Source organism: Hyaena hyaena, unplaced genomic scaffold (genome assembly GCF_003009895.1).
Source record: "Hyaena hyaena isolate Hyena2069 unplaced genomic scaffold, ASM300989v1 scaffold_119, whole genome shotgun sequence".
In the NCBI taxonomy this organism is placed as follows: Eukaryota; Metazoa; Chordata; class Mammalia; order Carnivora; family Hyaenidae; genus Hyaena; species Hyaena hyaena.
In genome coordinates, this window is record NW_024080750.1 from 1,137,871 (window position 1) to 1,156,707 (window position 18,837).

General features: G+C 46.6%; 1 pseudogene; it reads left to right on the top strand.

Annotated features, from left to right (window-relative positions):
• The window catches only part of LOC120234865, a 66,587-nt pseudogene that overhangs the window by 24,455 nt on the left and 23,295 nt on the right, over positions 1-18,837 (top strand).

The following is an 18,837-nucleotide window of genomic DNA, read 5'->3' on the forward strand; positions in this document are numbered from 1 at the left end:
GGGCCAAACTCACAGGCGCCTGACCGTGACCGCACCAGTGGGAGAGGGAAGGAAGGGACCGAGCCACAGGGGCTACTTGCACGGTAAGAGTTCCCGGGAACGTTGCCACCTCAAATTGAGCCCTCCTCTTTATATTTTAAAAAATTCACAAAAATAACACATTTTTGAAACACAGAGCAGTTTCAGGAGTTAAAGAGTGAGAGTTTCCCTCCCCTGCTACTGAGGCCTAAGGTAATATATGCTTCCAGACTTTTCCCTAAGTGAGTTTATGCATATACCAGTACATGTGTTGCACATACATACGTAAACCTAATCTGCATTAAGAAGTAGGCTCATCCTGTATATAAAATTCTTCACCTTGTTTTTTCATTTACATCTTTCTAAGTCAGTGCATACCTACAGGTAACCTTAAAAATGCTTCTATAGCACGCGGATGGGTAGAGCTAACATAACTTATTTCAGCTTCTTCCCTCTTTTGGAAGACATTTTAATTGCAGTTCTTGGCTTACATGGTAATACTGATGGCTGGCGCGCTTGGGGCTTCCCAGGGGCCGGGGACCGTGCCCTGAGCCTCCTGTTCCTGATCTCATTAGACCTTTGTAACGCTTTCTGAATCACGCACAGTTGTCCTCTCTCCTTTCTTCTCATTAGCATAGCTGGCACTGAGAAGGATCCAGCCTGATGCTTCTGGACTCTGCTCATCCACCGCGACCTCTCCAGGTCCTTCCAACATCAAGCAGCCACGTTTCCCAAAGCGTCGGTGCCAGAGCACCGCCGTCGGAGTCTTGATTTCCCGATCTGTATTCACGGCAGCGGATTTGTCGCTCCCTGCCTCGGGGCCATCTCTTGCCCCTCTTCTCACTTTCCTTAAGAGGGCAGGTCCCCCGCGACCACTTGAGGATGGATACAGATCTGTCTCTCCATTCTCTGGCCCTAGAAGCAGATTGGGGATCTCAGTGGCTTGATTTCCCAGGGGAGGCCAACCTGAATGTGGTCCAGTGAAATGTAATCAGGGACTTTATAGTGTCTGTTTTCGACTTTCCCAAACCTCCTGGCTGCCAGACCTCGACCTTTCATCCCAGGGGTGGCGTAAGTTTCTCCGAGGACAGGCTTGAGGTGATGGATTTCTTCCTCTAGTGCGCTGGGCCAAACCACTCCCTCTTTGACTTCCACATTTCCAGTCTTTTCCTGCAAATCAAGGTGGGTTTGCAACTTCAGCTAATTCTGACGCATGGCCCAAAATGGTGTGTATTGTTCCGCGGCCGGGAGGGGCTCGGAGGAACAGGCAGAGGCAGGCAGGGGCCCCTTGCCATTCCCCCAAGAAGCCTCTTCCAGAGCGTACCTGTTCCTCATCTTGTGCAGAGACCTCCAGGCCCCCCGCCGCAAGCCACAGCTGATCGCACTGACTTTCCCCTGCATTAATGTCTTTGTTTAACGCAGCTTTACTGAGGCGCAGATTTCATGCAGTAAAATTCACCCACCTAAAGCATTCAGGGAGATGACTTTGGATAAGTGTCAACAGTCACGCAGCCCTCAGCCAGAGGCACATTTGAACATCGCCATCACTGCCTTGTTTCCTTGTTCGTACCCTTGCCCTCTGTCCCTTGCTCCCTCCCTGCTGCGGACCAGGCAATCAGCGATTTGTTTCTGGAGGCTAAGGTTTTGCCTTTTTTAGAATTTCTCATAAGTGGAATCATGTGGTATGTTGTTTTTTCTCTCTGGATTCCTTTCCTTAGAAAAATACGTTTGAAAAGTCGTCCCTGTCATAACCACAAGGCCGTCCGTTCCTTTCTAGTGCTGAGTCCTAGTCAGCCCATTGTACGGACGGTCGGTGCCTTGTGTATCTATTCCCCTGTCGAGGACTATTGAAATTTTTCCATTTTCTGGCTATGGTGAATCATGCCAATATGAACATTTGTGTACAAGTCTGTGTGTGGACGTAAGTTTTCATTTCATCTGGGTAAATGCCTAAGAAGGAATTGCTGAGTTGAATGATAAATGCGTATATAGCTTTTTAAGAAACTACCAACTGTTTTCTAAATGACTGTACTATTTTGCATTCCTACCAACAATATCTGTGGGTTCCTGTTGCTCCATATCTGTGCCAGCAAAGGAGTTGTCATTATTAATTTTAGTAATTTTTTTAAATCTTTAAATTTCATCTTAAGGAGGCTCCATGCCCAGTGTGGGGCTTGAACTCATGACCCTGAGATCAAGAGTTGCATACTCTACCAACTGAGCCAGGCAGGTGCCCCATAATTTTAGTTTTCCTAGGGGGTATAGTAGTACCTCTTTGTGGCTTTTTAATTTTTTTTGGTCTTCGTATTTTGTTTAGTCTTTAAACTTTGTTTTGAAAGCAGTTTTAAATTTATGTATTTATTTAAGTAGGTACCCAACGTGGAGCCAAACGCAGAGCCCATTGTGGGGCTTGAACTCATGACCCTGAAATCAAGACCTGGGCTGAGATCAAGAGTCGGATGCTTAACCGACTGAGCCCCCCAGGTGCCCCTTAGCAGTGTTGGGTTTATAGAAGAGTCACAAGGCTGTCACCGAGGGTTCCTTATACCTTTTTTTTTCATTTAGACTTTTCCCCCCTCATTTATTTATTTATTTATTTATTTATTTGTTATTATTTTTTTAACAAATAGTTTATTGTCAAGTTGGTTTCCATAGAACACCCAGTGCTCATCCCCAGAAGTGCTCTCCTCCATGTTCATCACCCCCTTCCTTTCTCCCCCACCCCCATCAGCCCTCAGTTTGTTCTCAGTATTTAAGAGTCTCTCCTGGTTTGCCTCTCTCCCTCTCCCCCACTATTTCCCCCCTTCTTCTCCCCCACGGTCCTCCGTTAAGTTCCTCCTAATCCTCCTATGCGTGCAAAATTATGGTATCTGTCCTTCTCTGCCTGACTTATTTGGGTTCCTTATACCTTTAATCTTCTAATGAGATGGTTCTCAGTCAGGGTGGATTCTTGTCCCTGTAGACCTGTGGCAATGGGGTGAATGGGGTTGGGGGGCAGCCAGGGGGACTCTACTGACACCTAGTGGGTAGAGGCCATTTGAGATTGAAGTGACCATCTGATGCCTCTTTGGACCTTTTCCTTCTGCTTTCCATTGGTCCTTGATTCCCACCTGCTGTCACAGAGCCTCTCCTTTGAGTCTGTCTAGGCCTGAAGAATTGTTCTAAAAAGGAGAAAGAAGTTTTTCTCTGGTTCCAAGTGGACAACCTCCAGTGACCACCCGGGTCTGGGTTCCTACAGGACAATGACCCACGTGGGATGACTATCTTTGGATGTTCCTTGACAGTCTCTCCTCCCTCGGGATGGAGGTCACTGACTCTCTCCTTTGTTCCTTGGTTTTATTACCTGCTCTTAACACAGTGCCTGTAATTAGCATACCAGCAGAGGTGCCCCACGTAACTGTATGGATCATTTCTGTCTCCACAGTCGGATGATTGCCAGAGGGCTGATTGACATCCTCCGGGACTTCAGTAACAATGAGGAGGACTTCTTAGCGGTCACGGAGATCATGGTCAGATTGTCAGAAGACGCAGGTTTGTACGAGGATTGTCTATGCTTATTTTTTACTTGTGTTATTTCCAAGAAATTGTGTATAACCACTGACAATGAATTAAAAAGAAACCCTGGGTATTGATTGGTAAGTTCTAAGCAATGTCTAAGCACAAATGGGTTTTGTCATCAGGAATGGGTGTCTTATTTGGCATCAGATGATCCTTATTTTTAGAAAATTCGGATGATGAATGGCCATGAATACTATTTGCCCTGGCAGTTAAGGCCTTTTGTATTTCATGAGTTTTGCCAGACTATTGGTTGCTAAGAAATACCACACCAAAAGAGGGCTTTTGGATTAGAACAATCTCAGTCGTTAATTTCCCTCACCTGTGATCTTTGTAGGCTAATCTTGACTTGTTTTCCTCTCTCCCTCTCCGTGATTGCTCTCCTGGGGGAAGAGCGTGCTGCTGTATGGTAGATGCTGAGCTGTCCTTCCCCTCCCCTCCCCTCCCCTCGCCTACCCCCCTTACACAGAGGAAAGACGAATGACAGGTGTGAGCCGCGGTTACCAGTACTGACAGTTGCCCTGCGGCCCCCCAGCCCCCCCATTTGTAACGATCGGCAAACAGCTTCAGAAAGTTTTCTGAAATCTTACACTTGCTTTAGATTTTGATCATTTTCACTGAAAATAGGAAAATAAACATTCCTTATAGCTCCTGTATTAGTTTAAAATATTCATATGAATATGACACAATGCTTTTAAAAAGACCCAAGTGGATGTTTTGAATCCTTAAGTGGGTTCTCTTTGTAAATGAGTCACCATTTACAGTACCGAAGCAATTATATATTTGTGTTAAATTTAATGTGGTATATTGGAGCTAGAACTGCTCTTTTGTTTAATGCTTTGCCTTAAAAATAATTGGGATGCGTGGATTGTGGGGGAGTGCATTTATGAAAGAATTATTTATAATGTATACATTCTGGCTGGAATTTAAATAAGCACAACCCATAGGTCTGGTATATAGGCCATTAGTTGTAATGGCTTTTGGATGCTGGCCCAGCACACAGACTTCCTGTCCCTCCTCGATTTATATATGGCTTGTTATAATAGACTTGTCATTCTATCTTCCTTTTATGTTTTTATATTGCTGGATAGCTTATTAGCTTTTTAAGCCCGTCCGTAGCATAAATACTCTAAATGGGAAATGATTTTTAAACTGCGTTTGTCTAATTTCCTTGATGAAGTATTTTAGTAAGAAAAGCTAGAAACTATCACTATATACGCTATAAGATGCTTGGCTTATTCTTATACAATTCTTTTCTGATTTTTTACTGCTGTAGAGCCCACAGTGCGGACTGAGCTGATGGAACAGATTCCTCCCATTGCCGTTTTTTTACAAGAAAACAGATCAGATTTTCCAGTGGTGCTCTCTGAATATCTCACACCCATTGTATTGCGGTACCTCGCGGATCCAAACAGCCAGGTGTGAAAAACTGTGACCTTAAGGTCTGTGCACCAAATTCTCCTTCGTCTTATTGTAGCTGATATCCATAATTCAGAAAACAGCTTCGTGGAGTTAAGTGATTCAAGAACAAAAGATCTGTTTGTGCTCAGTTCCTCCAGTTGCTCAGGCAGATAGACAGCACTCATTCTTATTATCCTGAGATATTACTTTTTTTAAAAAATTTTCTATTATGGAGATTTTCAAACACACAGCAGTAGAGACTATTCACATGAATGTCCATGCACTCTCCACCCAGCTTCGACCGTCATTAACATTTGACCAGTGTTTTCTCATTTATCTTAAGAGAATCCAACCCAGATAAAAGCATTTCCCAGATACCGTGTCATTTTAACCGTAGATGCTGTCGTACTATTCTCAGAGAAATACAGGTACTTTTTAAAAAACATACCCGCAGTCCCATTATCACATGTATACAATTTATGACTAAATCCTTGATATTTTATTTAATCTCTAGTTACTGTTCAGATTTTATAGTTTTCTCAGAAATCTGGTTTTATGTAGGCAGAGTCTCTTCAAATCAAACCCACACAAGGTCCACATATTACATCTGATGGATGTACCTTTTAAAATCTCTTCCCCTTTATTCCCCTGATTTCCCACGTTTGGGATCTGGCTGATTACATCCCCATAGTGTGGGCTGAAATGTTCCTCTGTTCCCCGTACTTCCTACCAATGGCTAGTTAATTTAAGTCTAACTGCTTGGGTCAGACTCCGAGTTTTGTGTAGTTGAGTGAGAATCCTTTTTAGGCCCTGCTGTGTTTTCCTGCTGCATCAGATCAGGAAGCACAAAAGCTGTGTGGCCGCTGCATTTGGGTTCTGTCAGCCTTTTCTGTTCATTACAGAATTCCCCACCATGACTTTGCATTGATGTTTCCAACTTCAGTTCAGGATTATAGGACTTTTACTTATTTGGTTTTATATTTGTCTTTTTTTTTTTTTAAACAGTACAAATCTTGTCTTAGTGGCATTTGTGTGTGTGTGCGTGTGTGTGTCCAAAATAAAAATGCCAGTATGATGACTAACAGTTTGGTGGGATAACTGAATACAGTTTAAGGTTTCTTTGCTGTTCTTTCTGTTTTTGCACTGTCTCCCACTACAGACGCACAGTCATATTAATATTAATGAGACTGTGTTTCAAAGTCACTTGTGTTAACCCTTCTCTTTGTGCCGAAGCTGCCAACTTGATCTGCAGTTAGGCTCATCTATCTTCATTTATTTTTTACTTTTAGGAATTGCTTTAGCCTTTACATTTTGATTTAATTTAGACTTGTAATAATTATTTAAGATGTTTGTACATGATTCCAAGGCAGAACTGTAAAACAAAACACCTTCAGAAAAATCTGACTTCTATCTCTGCCTCCCCATCTGTCCCCTCCCGCCTCCGTGGATAGCCATTTTTTTCTAGCTTTTGATTTATTCTTTTTTTTCTTTTTTAAAAAAATGTTTATTTATTTATTTGGGGAGAGAGCGAAAGCAAGAGAGAGAGAGCTCAATCGTGAGCAGGGGAGGGGCAGAATCCCAAGCAGGCTCTGTGCTGTCAGCACAGAGCCCAACGCAGGGTTCGAACTCATGAACCATGAGATCATGACCTGAGCCAAAGTCAAGAGTTGGACACTCAACAGACTGAGCCACCCAGGCGTCCCCTAAGTTTGGATTTATTCTTACCTTTAAAATACACACACACACACACACAAACACACACACACACACACGTACTTTGAGCACGTACGCATATGTCCCTGTGTTCTGAACCTCCTTGTTCCTTTCTCAGATGCAAAGTGGCGGGCTGTGTGTGCCTGATGCTCCATCCCTCGTTTCCCCCACCATCCGGGGTATTCTGCAGATCACTCCTTCACAGTCTAGGCAAAGCTTCCTCATCCCTTTCTCCAGCAGCAAGCTCCTCCACTGGGGAGATGGAACGTAGTGTGCTGATAGACATGTGGGTTATTTCTGCTCTCCTGTCACTTTAGAATTGTTGCAACAAGTAGCCTGCAGCCTTTCTATTTGTCAGTTACTGTGTGAATGGATTTGCACAAAGGCTAAATGTATTTTTTTTTTTAAGTTTAGTTATTTATTTTGAGAGAGAGAATGTGAGCAGGGAAGGCGTGGAGAGAAGGAAAGACAGAATCCCAAGCAGGCTCCTTGCTGCCAGTGCAGAGCCCGATGCGGCGCTCGATCCCCCAAACTGTGAGCTCATGACCTGAGCTGCAGTCAGGAGTTAGATGCTTAATGAACTGAGCCACCTAGGCACCCCCAAGGCTAAATGTATTTATAATTTTTAATGATATGCCAAGTTTTCATTATTATTGTTTTCAAGGAGTTCTGCCATTTTGGCTTGTATTTCTGCCTTGCTCGGAGCATTTTTAAAGAGCAAATACTTGAACTGATAAACTATGACAGGATTAAATGTAGTGTTCAAATGAGGAAGTAAGTCCTTCTATTTCCACTCTCCTAATGTCAGTGCTTTGATTATTTTTACATTTTCCTTGTCTAGGTGCTTCCATCTTCCCCCACATAGGTCTGAACATTATGTGATGCAGCTGTTCCCATCTGTTCATTTATTCTGACGGTTTCTGAGTGCCCATTATGAGCCAAGCGTCGTGCTTTGTGCTGGGGATAAAGACATGAGTAGGACCGATTTCCTGCCCCAGAAAGCTTATCTGCGCATAGTGGACACTGTACATCTTCATAATCTTCCTGTTTTTACTTGGGTTGAATGCTTAGCTTTCTTTCCGCTTTTTTGATATGGTGGATGCAGTGAGCGTCATAGAGGATGTGATTATCTTCTTCCATTGGCTCTTCTTTTTCCTTTGGATATATTCTTGAAAATAAGATTGCACTGGGTCAGAGAACTTGACAGTCCCTTGACCTTTGACACATGTCATTGCCACCTGTTTGGTGTCTCCACCGGTGGCCACCGGTGTCTCCCTCCTCTCCAGAAGGGGAGAGGCCAGAACGGCAGTTTGGACCCCAGGCTGTCCGCTGTGTGTGCTGAAGAGTCGTATCAGTGGCTGATATGTCAGGTCCTGTGAAGCCAGACCCACTGCCCTCACACGGCAGCCACTCCTTTTTCCCTGGTGTCTCCAGAGCTGAAGTCCCCAAGAGGGCCTTCCACCCGCTTACCGCATCCTGCGCTCTCTGCTTGGCCACTGCACTGAGCCTTCACGGGTCCCCAAGGTCCTTCTCGGCTGCCCCCTCCCTCATCCTCCCCTTGCTGGCCTCCCCACCAGGCACCCCCCAGTTGTGTCCTTTTGATAGTGCCTCTGCCCACTCTGGCTCCGCCTGCCCGCCCATCACAGCCCTCCTGCATCCTGGGGGCTGAGTTTGCAGAGGTGGGGTTGGGGGGCGCACTGATTTGTGCCATCGCTAATTTATGGATTCTGACCGCGCCTACACTCTCACTTCTCCCTCCTCAGCCGCTCTCACATCACCCAGGACAGCTCCTTCAGACCTTTGCCACTGTCATCAAGCCCCTTCACCTTGCCCTGCGTTGCATCAAACAGGTGACCTTGCCTTTTCCTTCACAGAGAAGATAGAGACCTTCAGTCTCTATCCCCTCTTTCAGATCCCTGGAGCCGCGGCCTGGGGCCATGGGAATCCTCCCTTCTCCCGCCCCTCGCCCAGCAGGACCTTGCCAAGTGTCCTTTCTTTCTGTAATAAACATGTGGCTCTTGAGTACGCCCCCTCTTCTCCATTCCTATCACCTTTAAACACAGAAATATGGCAGAGTCCGATCTTCCTGAAGGTTTTTCCTTCAGACACCGCAGTGCCTTCAGGCACAACTGACACTGTGGGCCACCGGTCCCCAACCCGCCATGACACCTCCGCATCTGTGTGTCCCTTTCCCTCCGCCCATGCTGATGGCCCTGCTCCTTCCAGACGCCCCTCCTCCTGTCCGTCTCTGTCTCGTCGTCGTAACAGAGGCCAGCCCTTTCAGAAGTCCCCCCACCCTGGAAGTGGCTGGGGGAGGGCGTGCAGCGGGTAGTAAGATTCTGAACTGGGCCAGGGCTCAGATTCTTTTGCGCATGAGAGTGAGTATGTCGGGTCCCATCTGAGTGTCTGCAGCTCCAGCCTTCCTGTTCGCCATCAGGTGCTCTTCGTGGCCATTGCACTTGCAGCGACCCCTGGGAGGTGTGAGATCACACAGTCACGCGTGGTATCAGGATCATCACCGCGGCTGCCATACTGCTGGCAGCTCCCATCGTGTGGCACAGGGCTCTGCTCTGGGATTAGCGAGGATTATCTTGTTTACTCTTCCTGACCACCCTGCGAATAATGGCCTTGCTTCTGAATTCCTCTTTGTTTTAGAGGTGAGGGAGCCCGGGTGCAGAGAAACGTGGTGGTGCGTGCTGGGGCGCGGCGGAGCTGGAGACACCGGGACGCCAGGCTTGGTTTCCTGGGCTCATCTGGGAGGTGTTTGGGGATTGCCTGCGCTCTTCTGGATATTGTAACTAGTATGTTCTCTCCCATTTTAGACTCTGAGCACTGACTGTAGGAAGTCTCATTTGACTTACCTGTGTGACTGAGCACAGGGCCTGGGACCTGGAAGAGTTAGAGTGGAGAGTTGTAGAATGACACCAGCTGGCTCCACTTGCTAATGGAGCCACATTTCTTCAGCTGTCCTCAGCTACTTGCCTGCTGTCTCCGGGGGCATGGGCCTCCCAGCCCCTCTTCACGTTTGGTGGCTTCACTTCCCTCTTCGTGCCCATCTTCCCGTCTCCTCACTGGCTGGCGTTTCCACTCTCTCGTGCGCTGGCTTTTCTCTTTTGATCTCATCACGCCCACATCTCCCTCCGCCTTCTGTTCCCTGGCCTTTACCCTGAGCGTACCGCTCCCCTCCCCACTGCCAAGCTTCTTGAAAGAGGAGCGTCTGCAGCCTCCACCCTGCACGGGCCCCCAGCCAGGCGCACTCACCGCCCTGTAGCCGATGCCCTGAGAGCCAGTGGAGACGTGTCCTGCCCTGGACTCCGCTAGCCTTACTGTGACATCCAGGTTTTTGTTTCTTAAAAAATAGTTTTGATCTTTAAAGTACTGCGATGTATTTTAATGACACGGGAGGGCTGTGTAATAAGTACCCGTGTACCTACACACTCACTCAACAAATGCTGTGCTGTGCTGTCCCCATGCGTCGCTTGCTCTGACAGTGCCCAGGGGCGGCCGAAACAAAGCACCACAAGCCAGGGGGCTTCCAGCAGCACACGTTTATTCTGTCACACAGGTGGAGGCTGGAGGTCCCACACCCAGGGTCACACTCGCTCTCAAGGCTCCAGGGGGAGAATCTCGCCTCCTCCGGCTTCTGGAGGTGCCAACTCCCTTGGCCGCTGGCCGCATCCCTCAGCCTCTGCCTCTGCCTGCGTGTGCTTCCTCCTCCTCCGTCCGTCTGTCCTCCCCTCCCTTCCCCCCCCCCACCTCTCTCTTGTGAGGACACTTGTGATTTCACTTAGGGTCACCCTGGTAATCCTGGATGGCCTTCCGGTCCTTACCGTGACCCCCAGTCACATCTGCAGAGACCCTGTTTTCCAAAGAAGCTCACGTTCAAAGATTCCAAACCTTGGATGTGCACGTAACTTCACCTCGCTGCCCTTGGCAGGCGTCTAAGCGCCTTTGACGTTCTGCTCCGCGTCCGCCGGGGACCGGCCCTCCCCGTGCCCCCCGCTGCCGCCCGGGACTGGGTCTGCCCTCCTGCTATGGGCTCCTCCCCTGCTCTCTGCTCCCGGCGTGTGCTGGAAGCTCAGTAAGTGTTTGACACCTCACAGTTACTGGGGACTTTGGCTGCCTCTAGTTGGACACCAACTGCTGTCGCCTCAGCCTGGTGATATTGCCAGGGCGTCATCTTTCGTCTCCCCGCCCCTCGCACGGGGACGTGGCAGTAGCTACCTTGCTGACCCTTCTGCCCTCAGTCTTTCATCGCCTCCAATTTACTTGGAGCGCCACTGCCAGAATGGTCTTTCTGAAAGACTGTTTTCATCTCGTCACCAGTTTGGAAACTTCCATGTCAGAGTGAGTGCGCCGCTTCTTTTGTAACTGCCGTCCGCTGAGCTGCCCCCCGTCTCCGCCCTCGGCCCGTTGCTGCTTCCCCGCCCGAGCCTCGCTGTGATGGGCCGCGGCTGCCATTGCTTGCACTGTCACTTGGAATTTCCTGTGCTTTCATGTCCCCAAATGTGTTCTCTGTCTAGCTTCCCTGGGCCCCTGCCCACGGCCCTCTGCGTATGCGTACGTGAGTGTGTAGGAAGCTGCGGTGCAGGCCGTGAAGGAAGGGGGTGCGAGTCACAGGCACATGGGCGACGTGACGGGAGTGGGGTTCCGGGGAAAGGGATGTTTGGCCTGAGAGGAGAGGAATGGCGGGAACAGCCCGGCAGGGGGAGCAGCACCTTCTAGGGCCTCAGGGAGGAAGTGCGGGTGGAGGGTGGTAAGCCCTGTGTGGTCCACGCGTGTGGCAGGGGACAGGGCCGGCTTAGAGTTTGGTCTGGAGCCTGAAAGCACCTCGGCTCCTTCAGTGTTTCACCTTTTGCCCTTTGTCCTCTTCTATGTTAGAAAATCAAGTCAGGAAGTGCTCCTGATTCTTCTGGAACAAGATCTAATTTCCCAGCACGATGTTGAAAACAAGGTGTGTCCAGTCCTGCTGGCACTCTGTGCCCCAGAGAGTAACGACGAATGTAAAGCAGAAGCCGTGAACAGAAGTCTCTCTGGGGAATGACAGCCCCGCACCCTGGTGGACAGTCCCAAACTTGGTGTGTACCTGACTTGAAATATCACACGTGTTCAGTATTGGCCAGCACGTCCCCCTAAACAAGGCGGCTGACAATTTGGCCTTGGTCACAGAAGGTTCACAGCTGAGATGCGAGTGTGTTCTGGAAGGGATCATCCCTGGATCAACAATCGTTTTAAGACAGCAAAGCTGTCGAAATCAAAGTAGTTTAGGCAGAGTTGAAGCAAGATAGAGCCTTCTGCTGGGCAAGATGCAGAGATTTATAGGTCAACGAGTCCTTGACCCACTGGGTTCATGGGCCTTGTCTCCCAAAGTAAGGGGCCCAGTGTAGTAGGGAGATGATTTTAGGGAGTCCTTGAGCAATTGAGAAAAATCCAGTAGACATGGATGTCTGTTTATAGGTTCGGACAAGATGGAGGTAGGTGTGCCAGTGGCTACGAAATAGTCCACGCTGAAGAGTACAGCAGTTTGGGAAATGGCCTGTTAAAATATCCGTGTTCATGGCACATAAAGGTATGTATCAGAAGACTAGTACACACTAAAGTTTCTTCTTTTCATTCTAGGGGCACCTGGGTGGCTCAGTGGGTTGAGGGTCTGACCCTTGATTTCAGCTCAGGTCATGGCCTCACGGTTTGTGAGTTCTGTCCCCGCGTTGGGCTCTGTGCTGACAGTGCCGAGCCTGCTTGGGATGCGCTGTTCCTTCCCACTCATGCTCACTCCCTCTTTCTCTCAAAAATAAATAAACTTAAAAAAATAGTTAACTTTGTGGCATCCCTGGGTTTGTATGATTTTGTACCCATTGTGAAGTGACTCTACAGTCATGGACTTTCTCCTTGCTTCTGGAACCTTCATTCACGACGTAGCTGCTGCTGAGCCAGTACCAGCTCTCATGTATCACCTTACACGGGGACTCCCTGGCTTGTTCTCGTCCTTCTCCTTTGTGGACCCATGGGACTGTCGCCTGCCGCCATCTTGCTTTGTGGCACCCTCCCTTCTCCACTGACCCAAGCGGATGGTGCTGCACGCCCCAGTCCTCCGTGTTTCTGGTACAGAAGTAAATACCCCAGGACTATTCTAGCATTTTAGAAAAAAAATCACACATAAGGATTTAAAAAAATCGTAGGCCTTATTTCTGAGTACAGTAAGATATAGGAGACCATTGTTTTCTTGGTTGAAGAAGAATGATGTTAGGGAAAGGAATTCTTTCTCGAAGTGAGGAAATAAGCAGCATGGAGCTAAAAAATTCTATTATAGCATCAGAGCATTTGGCAATTATTCTTCATTTATGTAAAAGTTTTCCTCAACTGTGAGTTACAGGGCTGGCTTTTTAAACTAATTTAAGTTTTTGCATATTCCATATGTTTATAAGATGAATCATGCTGAAGAATAATTGATTATTAAAATTCAAATTCTCCAGGGTTCCTTTATAAATTTCAAGTTTCCCTATAAGAAATTAAATTTATTTTGCAAAATGAACTTGGATAATAGCATTTAGTTGGACTATTTGGCAGTTGAACAGTGAACTTCGCCAGCTAGATCTTCTTTTCTGTTGGAAAGTTGGTTAGGCAAGTTCCCAAGGTTACCACCAACGACCAAGTACCTTATCCCTCAAGCCTGATAATCCCATGAAAAATAATGCTGAAGGTTCTTTTGCATGATTTTTATTTGGTTTTGTTTTCAACCGCCACATTCTTGCCAGCAATATTCTTCCTCCTCCTCCTCTTCCTCCTCCTCCTTTTTTCTCCTGGTGAAAATATTTGGAAAATATAACAAGCCTTCAAAAAGCTATCTCTGCAAATCACTTACAGAACAAATTAGCTTACATAAATTGTGTTTTTCATTCTAAGTGAGTGGCTGAAATCATTACTTGAATGTGAAAGCTTCCAGATGTGGCTGCAAAGAACGTTTTGTCTTGAACCCTCTGTAGGCCCGGATGCACCCACATTTCAGGGTATTTCTGCAGGGGCCCGGCTTCCCCTCCCATGGAGCCCTGTGGGGAGCAGGTGCTGGCTGCCGGGCCCGACCCATGCGTTCTGTGCTCAGATTCAGAAGCTGTTCTGTGTCCCTCTCCACGAGCCTGGAGGCCAAGGAAGGTGGGGACCCTGGAGAGGACCCGCCCCTCGGACGCCCTGTGTGGAGCACAGAGGACGCTCTTCGAGTTAGTTGGGAAATAACAGGATGGGCAGTGAGTGGATTTCCTTCGTGTGGTTTGTAGGGCTCCCCATGGAGGGCCGGGCTGTCAGCTGGTCCGTGAGTGACCCTCCCGAACCCTGTGGGCACCCGCATGTGCTTGTGAGGTGATAGGGGAGCACAGAAGTCAGCTGTGCTGCTCCGATGCCCTTGTGCTCTGAGTTCGCTCAGAGACCATGGGACACACACACACACACACGCACACACGCTCCCAGAACAGTGCAGTTCTCTGCGCCTCGCCCAGAGGAACCCCAGGTGCCTCCAGAGGCAAAATGTGCGTCTGCGCTTTCATCCCTTCACCCCTGATGGAGGATACGGTCAGCTCGTGCTGAGGCCTGGTGACCCTGGTGAGCACTTTGGGGAAATCAAAGGTAGCCAGCTAGACGTGGCCTGGGCATCTGTGAATTGAGTTAAGCGGTAGGAAATACAGGCTGGTGTCTTCTGTCCTGCTATCTCACCGACGGACGCTTTCCGGCTCATGCATTCTCTCTCTCTGTGGCAGACAGTGTCTGTGACCCCCTCCTTCATGCAGTCAGAAGGCTTGCCTCGTCACCTGTCTTCTGTCATTTAGTGATTGAACTCTTTGTCTTTATTTCTCCCTCAGAAGTGTGAGCTCCCAAACATGGGTGTCTTTCTCCCATCGGCACCCAGCACAGCGCCAGGCCCAGAGTCAGTCCTAAATAAATGTTAGTTGTGGAATGAATGAATCGGTAAAAACCGGCAGCGCCGCATCCTGTAATTATATCTAGACGGCGTAAACAGGCCACCGGAGACCAATTAGAATTCCTCTTGCTCACAGGAAGGCCATTAGCATTCCGAGATTATAACTAATTGTCAGAAGCCTATTTTTCTCTCTCAACACGTTTTCACATTAAGGCTTCCTCATTTTTTGTCGTCATTCCTATTTTTAAGCTCATTTTTATTTGTGCATTTCTTTAAAAAGAATGCCGTGGTGATGTCTTCTTCTAAAGAATAGTTGGCTCCAAGGTGGTCATTCCTCGTGACTAGCTCCCAGGGCCACAAGAACATCACTTCTTGTCACTCGGCACGCAGGCTGGCTTTTAATGATTCTGGATGTGTTTTCTGCGGGTAGTAATAAGGTCACGTGGGTGTGGCAGAGGGAGAGGGGTGGCTAGAGACACTGGGCACTCTTCAGTTGCCCGTTACCCTGGATACGGGAGCCCTGCGTGCTCATTTATTGTGGTCACCACTCTGTACGAGTCTGCCTCAAGCCAGGTCAGAAAGCTGTGTCCTCTGAGCTCGGCAGACGCAAGCCTTTTCATGTTGTGGGGATAACTTCCCCTGCCCGAGGCCCCCCCACCCCTCCCCGCCAGTCAGTGTTGTTCCCGCTCATGTCTGCTGTGTGTAGACTAAGTGGGTGAGCTGCTGACCCGGGGCCTCCTCCTGCTAAGGCAGTGTGTGCAGTGGGGAAGGTGGGTTCAGAGACGGGAAGCCCGCCCTCCCTCCCTCCTTTCCTCCGTGCCTTCCTCCCACCCCTCCCCTTTCTCCCCTTTTTTGGGGGAGTGGGAGAGTTCTTTAAAAATCTGGGGGGGGATAATTTTCATTTTGTTTTAATTTTCAACTTGTAGAAAAATTTCAGCAATGAACTCTTGAATTCCTGTATACCCTCTCTCCAGCTTCTCCAGGAGTATTTATTTTAGTCTCCCTCCTTATGCGCACGTGCACGCACACGTGCACACACACGCACACACAAAGAGATACACTTGCACGTACGTGTATGTATTTTTCAGAGCCATCTGAGAGTAAGAGACACTATGCCCCTTCAGTCCTAAATATTTCAGTGTGTACTTCCTAAAAACAAGGAAATATTCCCTTAAGCAACCACAGCACATTGATCAAAATCAGGAAATCTCGCACTGATACTATGCAGATATCTCCTCCACAGGTCAAGTTCAGATGTCATTTGTCCAGGATCCAGTCCGCGATCACACAGTGCACAGAATTGTCACACCTCTTTGGTCTCCTTTTATCTGGAGCATATCCTGAGCCTCTGAGGTTTGTAACGTTTCCATGTTGGAAGAGCACAGGCCAGTTCTTTGGTAGGATGTCTCCCAGTCTGGGTTCGTGTGATGTTTCCTCATGATGAGATTCAGGCTCTGAGTTTCTGGCAAGAAACACAAAGTCACATGTTCTCGCGTGTCCCGGCGGGAGGCCCAAGACTTCAGTTTGTTCTGACGTTGGCTCGTGTTAACTCTGGTGATTTAGGAGATAGAGGTGGTGTCTGCACAGCTTTCAGGGACTTCTTTCCCCTCCGGATGAAAGAAGGGGAGCCACTCAGAGACCTTGTAAGCGTGCTTTGCCAACTTCCACCTACTAGCGTAGCGTCTGTTGATTGTTCGCATTGATCTTCTACCATGAAGAGTGCTCCCTTCTCCGTTATTTGCTTACAGTTTGTTGAGGAATTTTCACATCTATATTCAAGAAGACTGTTGTAGGCAATTTTCTTTTCCTATTATCTTTTTTGTCATGTTTTAGAATCTGGGGTATTTGAGCCTCAAACAATGAGTTGGGAAGCATTCCTTGCTCTTCAGTTTTCTGAAAGATCTTATTCAAAATCAGCATCCCCCAATTTTGTTAGAATTTAAATATTTGTTAGAATTTACCAGTAAAACCTCTGGTCCAAGGGTTTTCTTTGTGAGATGTCTTTTGAGATAGCAGATCCAATTCAGATAAGGGGCTATATTCAGATTTGTCATTTCATTTGTGCTTGGATAAGTTGTGTATTCTACGGAATTTATTAATTTCATCTAAGTTGTTAAATTTATTGGGCTAAAGTTGTTTATACTATTTCTTTATCTCTTTAATGCCTGTAAGATCTATACTATTTTCCCCTTTCATTATGACACTGGTAGTTTGTGTTTTCTTTCCTTCCTTCCTTCCTTCCTTCCTTCCTTCCTTCTTTCCTTCCTTCCTTCCTTCCCTCCTTCCTTTCTTTCAAAAGAGAGGGAGAGAGAGAATCCCGAACAGGCTCCACACTGGCAATGTGGAGCTCAGCTCTGGGCTTGAACTCACAAACTGTGAGATCATGACCTGAGTCAGACACTTCTGAGCCACCCAGGTGCCCCTCATCCTTTTTTTCTTTCTTGATCAGTCTTGCTAGGGCTTTATCAATTTTATTGATGTTTTCAAAGAACCTATTTTTGTCTTTGTTGATTTCTTTATTGTTTGCTTTTTCATTGATTTTGACTACCTATTGTTTCCTGCCTTCTACTTGCTTCAGTTCAGTTTGCTTATATTTTTCTAGCTTATTAAGGAGGAGAAACTATTTTTAGGCCTATCTTTTCCCTTTTAAGCATGTAAAGCTTTTATGTTTATATCTTTGTGGTATTTTGACCCTTTTATTAAGGAGTGATGTTGTGTCTGCATCTCGTAGTCTATGGCCATGTTCATGGAACTCCTCCAGGACTCTTACACTTAACAGTTTGTCACAGTGTCCTTGCTTGTGTCCTTTTACTCTCCTCCTTACATGTCTTTATATTTAAAGTACTCCCACTTCCGTGAGCATGGAGGTGACCTTGCTTCTAGAGCCAATCTGACCGGTTCTGCTCTTTAATGGGAACATTCAGTCTGCTTATGTTTAATGTAACTACTGATTATGTTGAGATTGAATTCTACCACTTTGGGTTTTTTTTTTTCCATTTGTCTCATCTGTTTTTGTTCCTCTGTTCATTCTTTCCTGCCTTCCTCTGGGCTAATTGAGTATTTGTGTAGTGCTATACTTTAATTCCTCTGTGAGTGTTTTCCAAACCTGTAACACCTTGCAATGAAGTCATTCCACTTCCTCTCCTCTCTGTGCTCTTGTTTTCACACACATTGGGACATATACATATACCTTCCTTAGGAGCTTGATAATACAGTATTATGATATTTGATTTAAACAATCATATCTTTTGAAGAAACTAAGAAAAGAAAAAAAAATCCTCACTTTTTTTTTTTTTTTTTTTTACCATATTAGTACTCTTCCTTTCTTTCCTGGATCTAAGTTTCCATCTGGTATCATACCTTCAGCCGAAAGAACTTCAGTACATTTTTTAGCTTGATTGGCTAAGGATGAAATCTCTCTGTTGTGTATTTAAAAATATCTTTATTTTGCCTTAATTTTTTCTTTTAGAGAAAGAGAAAGTGCATGTGAGCGAGGGAGAGGATTACAGGGAGAGAGAGTGAATCTTAAGCTCTATCCCACAACCCTGGAATCATGACCTGAGCTGAAATCAAGAGTTAGACACTCAACCAACTGAGCCACCCAAGTGCCCTGCCTTCATTTTTGATGGATAGTTTTACTAGATATAGACTTATGGGTTGATGGTTTTATTTATTTATTTATTTATTTATTTATTTATTTATTTATTTATTTCTTGCATTGCTTTAAAGTTCTCACCTGTAGTCTTCTGGAGAAGTCAGCCATCATTCATCTGGACCTGTATTTATGGTGTCCTTTTTTTCCTCTGGCTGCTCTCAACATTTTTCTCTTTATCTTTGCAGAGAGAATGCTCATCTGGATTTGTGTTTATTCAACTGTGCAGATTTGTGTCCTGGTGCCCTTCACCTGACTCGGGAAGCTTTTGGCTAGTGTTCCTTCAAGTGCTTTTCTTTTACGTGCCATTCTCTTTTCTCCTTTCCCTCGGGGACTTAGATTACACAAAGTCAGATACTTCATATTGCCCCACATGTCTTTGAGGTTCTGTTTGGTTTTTTTAGACATTTTCTCTCTAATGTGCAGATTTGATCATTTGTATTGATCTGTCTTTAAGTTCAGTGACCCATTTTGTCATCCCTAATCTGCTCTTAGGTCTATTCATTAGGTTGTTAATTTCAGTTATTGTGATTTTCAGCTCTAGCATTTCTGCTCTCACCTTTTTTATAGTTACCGTATCTCTGTGATA